Here is a 4,954-nt window from a genome sequence, read left to right on the forward strand (position 1 = left end):
TCCTTTTGAGTTCTCTGTTAGATATTTCGGCTTGCCCACTTGTCTGTGGATGGTATGGTGTGGCTACCCTGTGTTTGACTCCATATTTTAGAAGCAATGCCTCTAATGGTTTGTTGCAGAAGTGGCTTCCTCCATCACTGATGATTGCTCTTGGAACCCCAAAACGGCAAAAAATGTGTTTTCTGAGGAAGTTCATGACTACCTTATTATCATTGGTTGGAGTTGCTATTGCTTCAACCCATTTGGAGACATAGTCTACTGCCACAAGAATGTAATTATTTGAGTATGAGGAGGGAAATGGTCCCATGAAATCTATCCCCCATACATCAAACAATTCAAGTTCCAGAATGAATTGTTGTGGCATTTCATTTCTTCTTGGCAGGTTCCCCGCCTTCTGGCATTCATGGCAGTGCTTCACTAATTCTTTTGCATCTTTGAAGATAGTGGGCCAATAAAAACCACACTGCAACACCTTAGCTGCTGTTCTTTCTCCTGCAAAATGCCCTCCATAAGTGGAGCCATGGCAGTCCCATAAGACTTCCCTTCCTTCTTCCTCGGATATGCATCTTCTGAGTATGCCATCGGAACATTTTTTGAACAAGTATGGTTCATCCCAGATGAAGTATTTGGCATCATTTACCAATTTTTTCCTTTGATGTTTGTTAAATTCCAACGGTAAACTCCTAGTGGCCTTGAAGTTTGCTATGTCTGCAAACCAGGGTGCTTTGTGAATTACCATGAGTTGTTCATCAGGAAAGCACTCATTTATATGTGTGCTTTGTGTGCTTCCTTCTTCACATGGTATCCTTGATAAATGGTCTGCCACCTTGTTCTCTACACCCTTCTTGTCTTTGATTTCAATGTCAAATTCCTGCAACAAAAGAACCCATCTAATAAGTCTTGGTTTAGATTCTTGTTTAGCAAGTAAATATTTTAAAGCTGAATGATCAGTGAAGACAATGACTTTAGATCCAATGAGATAGGATCTAAATTTGTCAAATGCAAAGACTATTGCCAAGAGTTCTTTTTCAGTGGTTGTGTAATTCCTTTGGTTAGCATTCAAGACTTTACTGGCATAATAAATCACATGTACCAAATTGTCTTTCCTTTGTCCTAACACTGCCCCAATAGCAAGGTCTGATGCATCACACATCAGTTCAAAAGGTAAGTTCCAATCAGGTGGGGCAATGATAGGTGCAGAGGAAAGTTTTTGCTTCAAAAGTTCATAGGCTAGCATGCAATTTTTATCAAATACAAAGGGTGTATCAGAGACAAGCAAGTTACTCAAAGGTTTGGCTATTTTAGAAAAGTCTCTAATAAACCTTCTGTAAAAACCAGCGTGTCCCAAAAAACTCCTAACTGCCTTGACATTACTTGGTGGAGGTAGTTTTTCAATGATTTCCACCTTAGCTCTGTCCACCTCCATGCCTCTATTAGAGATTTTGTGGCCAAGGACTATTCCTTCTGTGACCATGAAATGACACTTTTCCCAGTTTAATACTAGGTTAGTCTCTTGGCACCTCTTAAGCACCAAGGCAAGGTGGTGTAGGCAGCTAGGAAAAGAATCTCCAAACACAGAAAAATCATCCATGAAGACCTCAATAAATTTTTCAATCATGTCCGAAAAGATGGACAGCATGCATCTTTGGAAAGTGGCAGGTGCATTGCACAATCCAAAGGGCATGCGTCTATAAGCAAAAACTCCATATGGACAAACAAATGATGTTTTCTCTTGATCTCTAGGATCAACTACTATTTGGTTGTAGCCTGAATATCCATCCAAAAAGCAATAGTAAGCATGTCCGGCAAGCCTTTCAAGCATCTGATCCATGAATGGAAGTGGGAAATGATCCTTTCTGGTGGCTTCATTGAGCTTCCTGTAGTCTATGCACATCCTCCACCCAGTGACGGTTCTTGTGGGTATGAGTTCGTTCTTCTCATTTGGCACCACAGTTATGCCACCTTTCTTGGGAACTACATGGATGGGACTAACCCATGGGCTATTAGAAATGGGGTAGATTACCCCTGCCTGCCATAACTTCATGACTTCCTTTTGTACCACTTCTTTCATGACGGGGTTCAATCTTCTCTGAGCTTGAATGGAGGGTCTAGCATCCTCTTCTAGCAAGATTTTATGCATGCATATGGATGAACTTATCCCCTTCAAATCGGCTAGGGTCCATCCAATGGCATCTTGATGAGTTTGTAGCACCTTGATCAATTCTTTTTCCTGTTCTTGGCTCAGGGCAGAGTTAATGATAACAGGGTGACTTTCATCACTACCCAAGTATGCATACTTGAGATTCGGGGGCAATGCTTTGAGCTCAGGTTTTGGTGCTTCCTTCTCTTCTTTCACTCTCTCTGGCATGCTTGGCATGGTTGTTTCAGCAGCCTTTATGTCACTAACTTCAATATCATTGGTGAACTCCTCCTCTGCCACTTCCTTTATTGTTTCCTCAAAGGTTTCTTGTACTGCAATATCCACTACATCAACCCTCATGCATTCCCTTAGTGATTCTGATGGATAGCTCATTGCCTTGAATACGTTAAACACCAATTTCTCATCATGTAGTCTAAGAGTGAGTTCACCCTTTTGTACATCTATGATGGCTCCAGCAGTGGCTAGGAAGGGTCTTCCCAGAATTATTGAAGCTTTGGCTTCTTCCTCCATATCTAACACCACAAAATCAGCAGGAAATATAAAATCTCCCACTTTCACCAACAAATCCTCAACTATCCCATGAGGGAATTTAAAAGTTCGATCTGCCAATTGGAGGGCCATTCTGGTTGGTTTGGCTTCCTCAATCTTCATTCTTCTCATCATTGTTAGCGACATCAAATTGATGCTGGCTCCTAAGTCACACAAGGCCTTCTCCACCATGACTTCTCCTATGATGCAGGGGATTTGGAAACTGCCTGGGTCCTTCAATTTCTGAGGCAATTTGTGCTGAATGATGGCACTGCATTCTTCAGTTAACAACACAGTTTCCTCATTTCTCCAGCTTCTCTTTTTGGTCATTAATTCTTTTAAGAATTTTGCATAGAGTGGCATTTGCTCTATTGCTTCAGCAAACGGAATGTTGATTTGGAGCTTCTTGAAAATCTCCAAGAACCTGGAGAATTGACCATCCTTTTCAGTTTTCATCAAACGTTGAGGATATGGTGCTTTAGGTGTATACGGCTTCAGGACCTCTTTTTCTTTTTCTTTTGTTGCGGACTGTGTAAAAGATTGTCCTTGTTCCTCGTCTCTCACATGTTCCCTTGCTTCATCCTCTATGGTTTCCTTTGAGATCTCCTTTAGATTCTTTCCACTTCTGAGGGTGATGGCCTTACATTCTTCCCTTGCAATAGCCTTGGCAGCATGAGAAACGCTTGTCCCAGGGTTTTGCTTAGACAAATACAAAATTTGATTTTCTAGCTTCTGGATGGCTGCTCCTTGGTTTTGCAGGTTAGAATTTACTTCTTCCTTAAAAGCTTTCAATTCGGTTATGTCTTGACTCATGGTTGCAAGCATTCCTTCTATCCGGTTTAATTGATCTTGAAATTGTTGGTTCGGATTAGGTTGGGTAGGTTGATTATTTTGGCCATGATATGATGGTTGGGAGTAAGTGTTTTGTGTGGCTTGGTATGATCTTTGGTTGGAATTTTGGTACGTGGAATTGTTATACTGGTTGTGGTTGTAAGGTTTGTGGTTTTGTGGTTGGGTTTGTTGGTTTCCCCACCCAAAGTTTGGGTGATTTTTCCATCCTGGGTTGTAAGTGTTGGAATGTGGATCATATGATTGCCTTTGTTGGTTTCCCACATAGTTGGCCTCTTCCCAATCACCTCCTTCAATGCTTACTTCCTCTTGATCTTGTGTGTGTATTGCAGCCACTTGATTTGTCTCTAATTGCCTGGTAAGCTCTGCTAGTTGCTTGGCAAACACCTTGTTTTGGGCTAGAATTGTATCAACATGGTTCAGCTCCATGACTCCCTTAGTGTTGTGCCTTTCTGATGCATAGTAGTACTCATTCTCAGCCACTGTCTCAATCACTTCAATGGCCTCTTCCACAGTCTTTTTCCTGTTCAATGAACCTCCTGATGAATGGTCTACAGCCTTCCTTGATTCATAAGAGAGTCCATCATAGAAAATATGCAATTGCACCCAATCATGGAACATGTCTGGTGGGCATTTCCTTGTCAAATCCTTGAATCTCTCCCATGCCTCGTAGAGAGTTTCACCATCTTGTTGTCTAAAAGTCTGAACCTCAGATCGAAGCCTATTGACCTTTTGTGGGGGGTAGAAACGTGCCAGAAACTTGCTTTCCACCTCATCCCATGTTGTTAGACTCCCTCTTGGGAATGATTCCAGCCACTTAGCTGCCTTGTCCCTAAGTGAAAATGGGAACAAAAGCAGTTTATAGGCATCTTCCTGGACTCCATTGGACTTCACAGTGTCACAAATTCTCAAGAATTTTGTGAGATGTTGGTTGGGATCTTCATTAGCACTCCCACCAAATGAACAATGATTCTCCACAAGTGATATTAGCTGTGGTTTGAGTTCAAAATTGTTGGCCTGAATGGGTGGTTTCTGGATGCTGCTACCACAATTCCCAGAGGTTGGGTTTATGTATGAACTAAGAACCCTCCTCTCAGGAATGGCATTGTTTCCATCAGCTCTCTCATGGTTATGAACTTCTCTATCCATGTTGAGATCTAAAGCTTCCTCAAAATTGTCCTCAGATTCTCCTTCAGATTCCTCTTCTCCCACTACTCTCTTCCCTCTTGCTTCCCTTCTCAGTCTATGAAGGGTCCTCTCTGGTTCGGTATATGGAGGAGTTGATGTCTCTCCTCTCCTACCTGTCATACAAGAACACAACACAAGCACAAACAAGTGAAATACTCTTGGTTAATGGAAGAGTATGGTTAGAGCAATTGAGGAATTAATTCAAACAGTTAGTGAGTCAGTGAGTTA

At 41.8% G+C, this 4,954-nt stretch overlaps 1 non-coding gene across 1 annotated transcript; it reads left to right on the forward strand.

Annotated features, from left to right (window-relative positions):
- Positions 1 to 4,157: 4,157 nt before the first annotated feature.
- Positions 4,158 to 4,261, forward strand: LOC148568146 (small nucleolar RNA R71). The gene has a single exon (XR_015881503.1). It is a non-coding gene; the product is annotated as a small nucleolar RNA R71 (small nucleolar RNA).
- Positions 4,262 to 4,954: the final 693 nt, after the last annotated feature.

The sequence above is a fragment of the Arachis ipaensis genome, chromosome B4 (genome assembly GCF_059453495.1).
Source record: "Arachis ipaensis isolate K30076 ecotype BB chromosome B4, ASM5945349v1, whole genome shotgun sequence".
In the NCBI taxonomy this organism is placed as follows: domain Eukaryota; kingdom Viridiplantae; phylum Streptophyta; class Magnoliopsida; order Fabales; family Fabaceae; genus Arachis; species Arachis ipaensis.